The following is a 13,303-nucleotide window of genomic DNA, read 5'->3' on the forward strand; positions in this document are numbered from 1 at the left end:
TTAATTCGCTTACAGGGACTAAACTTGACAAACTGCGAAAGTATGCCAATTTGAACTGTAACGAACATTCCGGAACATGTTCATAAGTTAAACATACCCTAAATATCCTCTACATAGCTTAGAAATAGGCTTTGAGGTGTTTGGTATGCTAAAACAAACTTTTGGATCATTCAGGGACTAAAAGTGTCAAAAAGTGCACAAGTTTGCACTTTCGTGCATAACTTACGTTCTGAATACATCCGGACATCCAAAAATTTATGTAAGCATCCTTATATTATGCCTTAGTGTTGGGCATGAGAAAAATCCATTCGTCGCGTCATTTGGATCGTCTTTCGCGCTTATGCGCATTCCGTCGTAATTAAGCGAACATCGCAATTGTACGGCCAAACGAACCGACATCCGGAATATTTTTGAGCATATTTCATGTCCCCTACACTTTAACTTCATCTTAGAGCCTTGAAATGAGGTTAACGGGGCTTAAACGTGCCAAAAATGGGCCAAAATACGTGTTTCTGAAGTGCAGGGACCAAAATTGTAAATTCTGATCTGGGAACCTTAGGCGGGGCGCGTAAGGGTTTACCAAATCCTTACGCGGGGAGCGTGAGACTGTCAGACAGAAAAATCTTTGCATTTAATGCAGTTTGGCCTTTCGTTCGATCAAGGGGCAATGCCATTTCACCCAATCAGGAGCCAAGGGCCAAGTTCTGACTTACCACAAGAATTTGACAAGTGTACGCTCGAGATCGCGGCACGATATTCGATAAACGATCCTAACGGTTCCACTTTTCCTATAAATACCCCCCCTTTGTTCCAAAAACCCACAAAATCTGATCTTAAGGCTCTAAGTTGGAACCATTGTTCCATACCTGAGCTATTTGATCTAGATTAGCACTCGGGGACCTTCCGTAAGTCTTCTTTCGCTCTTTTATCGCTTTTCGAGTCCGAAAGTCAACATTTTGTTGACTTTCTGCATTGACCAGCTTATGGTCGATGCGAAGTTCATGGAACTTAATAACGTGAGCGTGATCACGATGGTTATAGTCCGTAGTGACTATACCTACTGATCACCACGTTAACTAGGCTCAGTGACGGGTCGTAGTTTCGGCCAAAATGTGCATTCTTGCATATTTTGTAACCAAACTACTCGTGAGCATCAAAGCCGTTTGTTTTGATGTCAAACCTGTTTTCTAAACTTAGTTAAGCATGTTCTAACATGCTTAGCTCGTCACTTTTAGTTTAGTGCTTATACAGGGTCGTAAGGTAAGCGATCTAAACCATCGCTTATACTTTCGAACCCGACCCATTTGGTCGATCTTTAGGATCCGACCAAACACTTTAGGTGACCATAGCTATAACCTTCCGAGGTTATACCTTGTGGTCACGATGTTAGGCGTTCCAGACGCGTTCTACGCGAACGACGCGTTAGGGTAGCCTAAGCTACCTAAACGGGTCATGATGGGGCGTAAGCACTTAGGTTAGGTTTCATTTTAGTATGTAGGCTTTGTTAAACCATATTACACGAGTCTCCATACTCGTTTGGTTTACGAACCCGCATACTATCCGACCCTCCGATTTTGGTCTGGTATATTAATATAGCTACCTATTAGGTGCCGTTTGATATCCCGTGACCTCTAGCATTATCTGGTTATTATACAAGGAATTCAAAGCAATCTCAGGTGAGTACATTGAACCCCTCTTTTACTGTTTTCCAAACTGTTTTGGGGTGAAACACATGTGCCTACTTGCTACTTTCATGCTTTCCGGTTTTCACATCATATACTGCTATGTTCGATAGTACATATATAGTACATGATTTCATTGTGTTTATGCTATGTATGCCCATTGTGTGCGTACTTAGTACATTGCTTTACATCACATTTATGCTACGTACGCCCATTGTGTGCATACGTAGTACATTGTTTCACATTGCATTTCTGTTGCATATGCTCATCCAGCATATGAACACAGTATACTACATTTTGAACCGTTGTACTCTACAATACATTTCATGCTACGTACGCCCATTGTGTGCATACGTAGTACATTGTTTCACATTGCATTTCTGATGCATATGCTCATCCAGCATATGAACACATTACCCTACATTTTGAACCGTTGTACTCCACAATACATTTCATGCTACGTACGCCCATTGTGTGCATACGTAGTACATTATTTCACATTGCATATCTGTTGCATATGCTCATCCAGCATATGAACACATTACACTACATTTTGAACCGTTGTAACCATTTGACTATGTGAACCGTCTTACCCCTTTGATTTTATGAACCATCTGTAACCATTGAACCATGTAAACCAGTTGTATCCGTTGATATGAATTACATTTGAGAATAGACATTTGACTATACATGAACATTTCTACCGTTGTTAAACATTTCATCTTGATGGTTTGGTTTGAGTAAGTGATTAAGTAACGAGGCGTGTGTAATATGATACAAGCATGGTGGATACGCCGCTGGTACTTCCTATATATAAGTGTTTGTATGGTATTACATATCGTAGCGTTATTTAAATCATTTCAATTTGACTGGACCGGTATCTTCATTGCACCCCGAAATTCTCAGAGCATGGCGTGACTGGACCGGTATCTTCATTGCACAGCGGAAGCAATTAGCTAAGACTTCTAGAAAATGAACGCCGCTAAGTACTTGAATTCCCATGGGTTCTCCTATTCCAACCATTCCATAGTTTTGAAAATGCAACCTGAGAAAGAACATGCGAAAAAGTCAACATAAAGTTGAGCGAGTTCATAGTTTGTTTTGAAAAGATTTAAAATAAATCTTTATGATAACCGGTTTTAAAGTTGCTGAGAAAATATAGTAAAATCATTTTCTTGGCATGATATATGAAAACTGTGAGTCTAGCCCACGAGAGTCTTTGTGCATTGCACGAGAGAGAATGGGCCGAGCCCAAACGAACCTTTGTAAGCAGGATCAGCGTGTCCTCTTACTTAGGTATAGTTTGAAAAACGTTACCAAAGTTTGTAAATCCATGTATTTGTGAGTTTACTTCAAATGAATCTTAAAAACATTTGAAAATCTGAGTATTAAAACTGGTATGTAAGCGTCTATGAACAGATCATTAATGTTTTGCAAGGACATTAATATGTGTGGCGACATAGGAAGCACTCAACCCTAGCGGATTTCCCCCGGTCCAACCGGTTAGAACAACAAAAGCACTACATGGGCCACACAAGGACCCAAGAGTGGGGCTCGCTACACCCGATAGATCTACCACTTTTGCCCTCGGTCTTATACAAGATTAATGGCACTTAAGAGAGATTACTATTCGCTCACCTGATCTAACAGTTCATTCCCTAGCTTAACCATACCCTAGTTAACGTATAATGTGAGAGTTATTCATGTCCTTGGGCCTCTGCCCATGTCCTTGGGCCTTTGCCCACGCCATTCGTGTTATTAAAACTCATGCATGTTTTGAAAAACACTAATGTTTTTATAAACCGGTATGTTTAGCATAATCTTTTCGTAAACCATTTGAGTTTGTTAAAATCATGTCGCAAAATGGTTTATAAATATGCAATATTCATTTATCGAAACCTTGTGTGATTTTGCAAAACTTGCATGTCTTTCCACCCCCGAAAACATTTTATAAAAATGTAAAACAGTAAAAAGTGGGGGTTATGAACTCACCTTGACCTTCCTGTGCAATGCTAGCCTAGCGTGATTCCGTAGTGTCGTTCCAAGAACATGTATTTAGCTAGCGTGCAACTATGACATTCCTACGAAAGAATACTTATGAGTGTCTAAATGAAACAACGTAGCTAAACTACGTGTCCGAGCTCTACCGAGTCGTAAATAAAACGACTCTACGAAGGTGTTGATACTTTGTTTTGGAGTAACCGAACAATGGTTATTTGATCCCATTGATAATCAAGATAAAAGTAATTTTCGAAAACAAATTAGTTCTCGAGTGTTTTAGAAAATATGTACATGTATGTATATAATCATATATATATATATGTGTGTGTGTGTGTGTACGAAGCCGTGTTAGTCGTCGCGAATAGAAAGCGTAAATGAAATGGGATGTATTCGAAATATCGTATATGATACGGTAATATACCGTTGTAGTTTTCGTAGGACGGTAATAAATAAATATATACTCAAAAACTTGGCGGGTGAAATAAATATTCAAATTCACGATATTTAAAATAAATATAAACTATTATACTTATTTTATAAATACGCTCGGATTATAGATGTTCGAAATAACATATCTAATTATAATAGTTTTAGAAAGGAAATTCCGCGTCTTTGTTATTTGAAAATGATTACGAATGATATTTATCTCGTAAAAAGGTTTTCGAGTTTTATGCGTTTGAAATAAATAGAAATAATTATATTTATTTCAACTAAATATCGGTTTTTCGTTACTTATAACGTCGTAAAAATAACTACGAATTTTTATTTATTCTATAAGAAAACTCGGATTTCAAAAAGTGTCGTTTAAACAATAGAATTATGTTTTGTATTTTCGGATTTTTACGGAAAACGGACAAAGTTTCCTTTGTTTTTAGGATAACCTCGACATCCAAAATGTCGATATTTTGATTAAAACACAACAATTTTCCAATAATATAAACACTATATAGATATAATTTTCGCCAAGAATATAATAAGTCGCTAATGTGTAAGCGGGAACTAATCGGGTCGAGCTCGGTTCGCGTAACTAACTAAAATCTATATTAACGTATATATATGAAAGTTCCACGTGTTGTTAAACTTTACCGGGTCTTGCATCGACTGAGTTTGACCGTCTGTTGACCTGTTGACCAACGTTGACTGACTTTGACCGTAGTTGACCACGTTTGACCCGAACCCAAACTCGAACCTGTGACTGGCCAGTTGCTTCTAACACCCATTCTGAACCGAGACCCAAAACCGCACTGCCGTTGACCATTCTTGTCCACTGTTGACCCGGATCTGAACCAGGTTGAACCAGATCTTGCACACACCGACCCGAAGCTCGAACTGAAAGTCAAGATGAACTAAAACTCACACCAAACTACCAAACTTAAAACTGATAGCACATAACCACCTCTTCTACCGCCGCCGGTGTCACCCGCGCCGCTCGCGGCCACCATCAGCCAACATAATCATCGTTATTCTTCGGAAAATAAAGAGAATTAGGAGCGGAACTAGTTTACTGTTCAGAAACCAAAGAGAAAAAAAAACAGATGTTCTTACCCCGGAGTCACGGCTATCGGAGCTGAGGTGTCGCCGTCTCCAACCACCCGAAGCCACCACCGAACCGCCGTTCTCCTCCTCTGTCGCCGCCATCAGCGGCGGCGCCGCTCCACCTCATCTCTCTCACTCTCTCTCTCTCCTCCTGTCTCTCTCTCTCTGCTCGAACCTTCAGCCGGCACCACCCGAGGCGGCGCTGCCATTTCCGTCACCTGACGGTGTAGCAGGGGAGTAGAGGTGGTAGCAGGTCGAGGGGGGGTGTCATCCGCTAAACTGCTGTCAAAATCCATCGCCACCTCCACCGTGAGTAGCGGCGTAGCCGCGTCACCACCACCGGCTGCTGTCGTTGTGGAGATGTCGGTTGTGATGGTCGACCATGTGGCACTCCATCTCGGATCTCTCTCTACGCCCTCTTCTCTCTTCACAAGTGCAGATGGTTTGCAAATTATGAGAACAACTTGATGGGAGCTAGGGTTTTGTGTTAGAGAGGATATGATGAAGATGAAAGGAAAATTATTTGGGAGAGAAAGGTAAAGTGTGTGTGTCGGCTGAAAAGAAATCAAATGGCATTAGGGTTTTGATTTTTTTTTTGTAGGGTATGTATACAAGATTTTTAAGTGGGCTTGGGCCCAGGCCCACAAGCCCGTCTCGCATGGCTTGATAGGTTTACGAAACCTAGTTCTGAACTCGATCGTCGTAAATTGTCGGATAATAAAGTTTTAGAGTCGAAAGTTCGTGAAATTATGTCGTACGTTGTTATTAAACGCATATGTTTTTCAGTCGCATTAAGTCGCGTATAACACTTCATCCGTCGTTTCTAACCCGTTTTCAACTACGGATAATAAAATTTGAAAACAAAGCTAAATAATCACAAAACTTTGGTGTTGTAGGTAATACGCATGTCTGGGGTCTCCGTTTCGTTGTCGGTGCATTCTTACTATTGTATTTTTCGTTCGCGTTTACATTTTGTGGCGTTTGAAAGCGTGTTATTTCCACAAAAATCACATTCACATGTATAAGTTATACGTAAAAACTTTGTACTTGTCGGCGTTGTCAGTATTTTGTGCGGTATTAGTCAGTTATCGCTTATCGTTCAGCAGAATTTCCCAAAATCACCATACGTGCGAATGTCGACTAGGCGCTCCTAGACGCTCCAAGGGCCTAATTAAGTTAATCTACATCTTAAACACTATTTATTATCGCTTTAATCACATGTTAATCACGTAATTAAAGGCCGTTAATTACAGGTTGTCACATTCTCCCCCTGTTACAGAAATTTCGTCCTCGAAATTTAGTCTATGTTATCTCCTTAGAGTTGTGTCGTTCCTAGGTAAGTCCGAATAATACCAAGTGAATGACCGCGTAATCGAATCAAGACTTATTCAAATTACGTGGGTATAAAGACATTTTGCATCAATAAGAACCCAATGGTTTAACTGATTTTGTTCTAGAAATCGATGTCAAGTGAATGAGATGTTGTGATACTATCACCAATGTGACTAGGTTTACTGGGTTCAACAAAAGAGGAAATTCAACCAATGGAATTCCAAATGAACGTTCACAAACTGCAAAATCAATTTTTGAAACAACAGAATTTACTACCAACGGAATCTTGTGTTGGTTGTTGTATAAATGAAACTCGAATTCAACAAACTCAAATAAATAGAATCATAAAAATGTTGAACCAATAATTGTCAACTATTGAACCAATAATTGAATAAGATAAAATCAACGTGTTGACATTGCTGAGTTGCAAGGATACACCGAAATGAAATACAACCGAACCTGGTGTATCATCGTCTTAATACATAGTTGCATTAAGACTGTTTGAATGAGTAGTCAAACCAAAAGCATACGTTGTTTTGCATGAAACAGCTGATTTGATTAGCACAAGCTACAAGTTTATCCCAACACCACAAGGTGTCACAGTGATTGGAATAATACAATAATAGCGGTGACCGAACAAGTTCACCGTGTTTGAAATCAGATGAAAAGTTCAGCGAAGTAAATCCGAATGTCTGTTTCAAACAAATCTCATAGGATTTGCGATTAAAAATGAAACAAATAAATAATGTTTTTGAGCGGAGATGGAAGAGCATTAAATATCACAAAATGTTCGATCGATGCTGAAGGAACCGTTAAGAAGTACACTGGAAAATGAAATAAATTTGTGTACCATTATCTTAACACACGATTGTGTTAAGACTACTTTAATATCATAAACCAACAATGCGGATTTAATATCAATAACAAATAAATAAATAATTAAATCCGTACATAATGTGAGCAACGAGATTAGCGCAAGCTTCAGACTTGTGAAAAACGTCACCACAAGGTGATCGTGATCAAAGAAACGATACAATGAAGTCGAAGACCAAACAAGCATGTTATGGTTCAAAGCAAATGAAGTGCTTGTCGGGATTATTTCGAATATGATGGCCTCAATCCATCATATGGAATCTTAAATCAAATATATATTACGAGCAAGTTCAACAATTGAACTTGGTTTAGTCACATTCCAACGATGAATGCATGTGTTAAAGAGAGATTTCGACATGGCTACAATGAACAAACCATGTAATGTATTCAAAATAAAAGAGTTTCAACTAGTTCGTTGACTCGATATCAAAAAGTCAACACTTTGCAATAAGGCGGGTCGTCTAGATTACAATGCAAAGATCAAGTATAGCGAAATGATATTTGAGCTTTGATAAAACAACAATTTTAAGTGAAACCACATGCGTAACAAACAAAGCATGTGTAGCGTACGAATTTGTCAAGAAATAAGCAATGAGTATTCGCTATCATGAAATAAATTCTTGGTGATGCAATGACCATTAGGCGGAGTAGAAATGCAAAAATCTACTCACTATATGCAAGAAGTTGAAATTTCAACAAAAGAAATTTAAGGACTTTACCTGGAAGTTCGTGTGAGGACTAGTTGTTAGGTGACATTACCATGGAATGTCGAACATAGCGTATTTGCTATAGATGAAATAGGGGGAATGCGAAGATGTGTAACTTCTTTTGCAGCGCCAACCATTGTAAGTCTCTTCAGACTAAGCATCGATCGTTATGAAGTCTTGTTTAAGCGTACCTCAGCGTGATTCGTGTCATTAGCAGGGTCACTTGCAAATTTGCCGCTTTCGACCAGTAGTTCTCCCGCTGACGGGGTTAGCATCGTTATTGGCATGCTCAATCATGTTTTCCAAAGGCCTTGCCTCGAAAGTTGCGTGTGATGTATTTCAACGTCCGTTGACATTTAGTTTAAGTTTCACGTATAGTTGTGCAATAGCGTTTCCTTCCACGTAGGTTATCTGCTCGGGTATTTAAAATAGCAATAATGGTGTTTGCCCGAGTTGTTAGTCACGGTTTCTAAGTGAGGACCTTTAATGAGTTTCGACATAAGTTTCTCATCAAGAGTTTTCCAAAGGTCCTATATGCGTGTTATCAAAACTCTCAAAGTTTTGATTTTCGTGTGTAATCGCTTCGTGTATCGTGTATCAACTCAACACTAGTGTATGTTTAAAATCAAAACAGTTGACTCACTGTTCTTGGAAACGGTTGGAACCCATATTCGAGTCTTAGGCGTTCTGTATGTGCTCAAGTCTTAATAATCTAAGTCCCCAGAGAAAAGTGAGGTTAAAGCCTAGGTATCTCTACAGAAACCTAATTCGCTGAAACCTATAGCTCTGATACCAATCTGTCACACCCCGAAATTATCAGAGCATGGCGTGACTGGACCGGTATCTTCATTGCACAGCGGAAGCAATTAGCTAAGACTTCTAGAAAATGAACGCCGCTAAGTACTTGAATTCCCATGGGTTCTCCTATTCCAACCGTTCCATAGTTTTGAAAATGCAACCTGAGAAAGAACATGCGAAAAAGTCAACATAAAGTTGAGCGAGTTCATAGTTTGTTTTGAAAAGATTTAAAATAAATCTTTTTGATAACCGGTTTTAAAGTTGCTGAGAAAATATAGTAAAATCATTTTCTTGGCATGATATATGAAAACTGTGAGTCTAGCCCACGAGAGTCTTTGTGCATTGCACGAGAGAGAATGGGCCGAGCCCAAACGAACCTTTGTAAGCAGGATCAGCGTGTCCTCTTACTTAGGTATAGTTTGAAAAACGTTACCAAAGTTTGTAAATCCATGTATTTGTGAGTTTACTTCAAATGAATCTTAAAAACATTTGAAAATCTGAGTATTAAAACTGGTATGTAAGCGTCTATGAACAGATCATTAATGTTTTGCAAGGACATTAATATGTGTGGCGACATAGGAAGCACTCAACCCTAGCGGATTTTCCCCGGTCCAACCGGTTAGAACAACAAAAGCACTACATGGGCCACACAAGGACCCAAGAGTGGGGCTCGCTACACCCGATAGATCTACCACTTTCGCCCTCGGTCTTATACAAGATTAATGGCACTTAAGAGAGATTACTATTCGCTCACCTGATCTAACAGTTCATTCCCTAGCTTAACCATACCCTAGTTAACGTATAATGTGAGAGTTATTCATGTCCTTGGGCCTCTGCCCATGTCCTTGGGCCTTTGCCCACGCCATTCGTGTTATTAAAACTCATGCATGTTTCGAAAAACACTAATGTTTTTATAAACCGGTATGTTTAGCATAATCTTTTTGTAAACCATTTGAGTTTGTTAAAATCATGTCGCAAAATGGTTTATAAATATGCAATATTCATTTATCGAAACCTTGTGTGATTTTGCAAAACTTGCATGTCTTTCCACCCCCGAAAACATTTTATAAAAATGTAAAACAGTAAAAAGTGGGGGTTATGAACTCACCTTGACCTTCCTGTGCAATGCTAGCCTAGCGTGATTCCGTAGTGTCGTTCCAAGAACATGTATTTAGCTAGCGTGCAACTATGACATTCCTACGAAAGAATACTTATGAGTGTCTAAATGAAACAACGTAGCTAAACTACGTGTCCGAGCTCTACCGAGTCGTAAATAAAACGACTCTACGAAGGTGTTGATACTTTGTTTTGGAGTAACCGAACAATGGTTATTTGATCCCATTGATAATCAAGATAAAAGTAATTTTCGAAAACAAATTAGTTCTCGAGTGTTTTAGAAAATATGTACATGTATGTATATAATCATATATATATATATATGTGTGTGTGTACGAAGCCGTGTTAGTCGTCGCGAATAGAAAGCGTAAATGAAATGGAATGTATTCGAAATATCGTATATGATACGGTAATATACCGTTGTAGTTTTCGTAGGACGGTAATAAATAAATATATACTCAAAAACTTGGCGTGTGAAATAAATATTCAAATTCACGATATTTAAAATAAATATAAACTATTATACTTATTTTATAAATACGCTCGGATTATAGATGTTCGAAATAACATATCTAATTATAATAGTTTTAGAAAGGAAATTCCGCGTCTTTGTTATTTGAAAATGATTACGAATGATATTTATCTCGTAAAAAGGTTTTCGAGTTTTATGCGTTTGAAATAAATAGAAATAATTATATTTATTTCAACTAAATATCGGTTTTTCGTTACTTATAACGTCGTAAAAATAACTACGAATTTTTATTTATTCTATAAGAAAACTCGGATTTCAAAAAGTGTCGTTTAAACAATAGAATTATGTTTTGTATTTTCGGATTTTTACGGAAAACGGACAAAGTTTCCTTTGTTTTTAGGATAACCTCGACATCCAAAATGTCGATATTTTGATTAAAACACAACAATTTTCCAATAATATAAACACTATATAGATATAATTTTCGCCAAGAATATAATAAGTCGCTAATGTGTAAGCGGGAACTAATCGGGTCAAGCTCGGTTCGCGTAACTAACTAAAATCTATATTAACGTATATATATGAAAGTTCCACGTGTTGTTAAACTTTACCGGGTCTTGCATCGACTGAGTTTGACCGTCTGTTGACCTGTTGACCAACGTTGACTGACTTTGACCGTAGTTGACCACGTTTGACCCGAACCCAAACTCGAACCTGTGACTGGCCAGTTGCTTCTAACACCCATTCTGAACCGAGACCCAAAACCGCACTGCCGTTGACCATTCTTGTCCACTGTTGACCCGGATCTGAACCGGGTTGAACCAGATCTCGCACACACCGACCCGAAGCTCGAATTGAGAGTCAAGATGAACTAACTCACACCAAACTACCAAACTTAAAACTGATAGCACATAACCACCTCTTCTACCGCCGCCGGTGTCACCCGCGCCGCTCGCGGCCACCATCAGCCACCATAATCATCGTTATTCATCGGAAAATAAAGAGAATTAGGAGCGGAACTAGTTTACTGTTCAGAAACCAAAGAGAAAAAAAAAACAGATGTTCTTACCCCGGAGTCACGGCTGTCGGAGCTGAGGTGTCGCCGTCTCCAACCACCCGAAGCCACAACCGAACCGCCGTTCTCCTCCTCTGTCGCCACCATCAGCGGCGGCGCCGCTCCACCTCATCTCTCTCACACTCTCTCTCTCCTCCTGTCTCTCTCTCTCTCTGCTCGAACCTTCAGCCGGCACCACCCGAGGCGGCGCTGCCATTTCCGTCACCTGACGGTGTAGCAGGGGAGTAGAGGTGGTAGCAGGTCGAGGGGGGGTGTCATCCGCTAAACTGCTGTCAAAAATCCATCGCCACCTCCACCGTGAGTAGCGGCGTAGCCGCGTCACCACCACCGGCTGCTGTCGTTGTGGAGATGTCGGTTGTGATGGTCGACCATGTGGCACTCCATCTCGGATCTCTCTCTACGCCCTCCTCTCTCTTCACAAGTGCAGATGGTTTGCAAATTATGAGAACAACTTGATGGGAGCTAGGGTTTTGTGTTAGAGAGGATATGATGAAGATGAAAGGAAAATTATTTGGGAGAGAAAGGTAAAGTGTGTGTGTCGGCTGAAAAGAAATCAAATGGCATTAGGGTTTTGATTTTTTTTTGTAGGGTATGTATACAAGATTTTTAAGTGGGCTTGGGCCCAGGCCCACAAGCCCGTCTCGCATGGCTTGATAGGTTCACGAAACCTAGTTCTGAACTCGATCGTCGTAAATTGTCGGATAATAAAGTTTTAGAGTCGAAAGTTCGTGAAATTATGTCGTACGTTGTTATTAAACGCATATGTTTTTCAGTCGCATTAAGTCGCGTATAACACTTCATCCGTCGTTTCTAACCCGTTTTCAACTACGGATAATAAAATTTGAAAACAAAGCTAAATAATCACAAAACTTTGGTGTTGTAGGTAATACGCATGTCTGGGGTCTCCGTTTCGTTGTCGGTGCATTCTTACTATTGTATTTTTCGTTCGCGTTTACATTTTGTGGCGTTTGAAAGCGTGTTATTTCCACAAAAATCACATTCACATGTATAAGTTATACGTAAAAACTTTGTACTTGTCGGCGTTGTCAGTATTTTGTGCGGTATTAGTCAGTTATCGCTTATCGTTCAGCAGAATTTCCCAAAATCACCATACGTGCGAATGTCGACTAGGCGCTCCTAGACGCTCCAAGGGCCTAATTAAGTTAATCTACATCTTAAACACTATTTATTATCGCTTTAATCACATGTTAATCACGTAATTAAAGGCCGTTAATTACAGGTTGTCACATTTACAGTACAAATTATGATTGTTCTGAGCTCAAAAAATATTAATTTAGGCGGATGGCTCAAAAAAATTGGTTTTTTGAGCTGTTGTAATTATAGCTCAAAAAAATAGCTTTTTTTTTGTTATGGCGTTTTAACTGGGAGCTATGTGTGTCTTCATTGGAGTATGAATTCTTTTATTTCCAATCACATTCCCCCAAAGCTGCGTGTATGATGAAGCTAATTAAATACTTGTGTTCACACTTGTTTACATTTGTTCACTCTATAAGTTACACTTTGGACCCTGAAAATATAGCTTTGTTATGGCATTTTAACTAGGAGCTGGCTCAAAAAATGGTTTTTTAGTGTTTTAAATACTTGTGTTCACACTTGTTCACACTATAAGTTACACTTTGGACCCTGAAAATATAGCTTTTGAGTGTTTTATGGCGTTAAAAAAATGGTTTTTTTGAGCTGTTGCAAATTA

At 39.2% G+C, this 13,303-nt stretch overlaps 2 long non-coding RNA genes across 2 annotated transcripts; both read right to left on the minus strand.

Moving 5' to 3' along the window:
- Window positions 1-2,665: 2,665 nt before the first annotated feature.
- LOC110905876 lies at window positions 2,666-6,449 on the minus strand. The gene is made up of 3 exons (XR_002573499.2): window positions 4,770-6,449; window positions 3,675-3,763; window positions 2,666-2,727 (listed from the first exon to the last, which is right to left on the minus strand). It is a non-coding gene; the product is annotated as an uncharacterized LOC110905876 (long non-coding RNA).
- A 2,583-nt stretch (window positions 6,450-9,032) lies between these two features.
- On the minus strand, window positions 9,033-12,174 carry LOC110903674. The gene is made up of 3 exons (XR_002572097.2): window positions 11,129-12,174; window positions 10,038-10,126; window positions 9,033-9,090 (listed from the first exon to the last, which is right to left on the minus strand). It is a non-coding gene; the product is annotated as an uncharacterized LOC110903674 (long non-coding RNA).
- Between the last annotated feature and the right edge of the window lie 1,129 nt (window positions 12,175-13,303).

This window comes from Helianthus annuus, chromosome 16 (genome assembly GCF_002127325.2).
Source record: "Helianthus annuus cultivar XRQ/B chromosome 16, HanXRQr2.0-SUNRISE, whole genome shotgun sequence".
Classification (NCBI taxonomy): domain Eukaryota; kingdom Viridiplantae; phylum Streptophyta; class Magnoliopsida; order Asterales; family Asteraceae; genus Helianthus; species Helianthus annuus.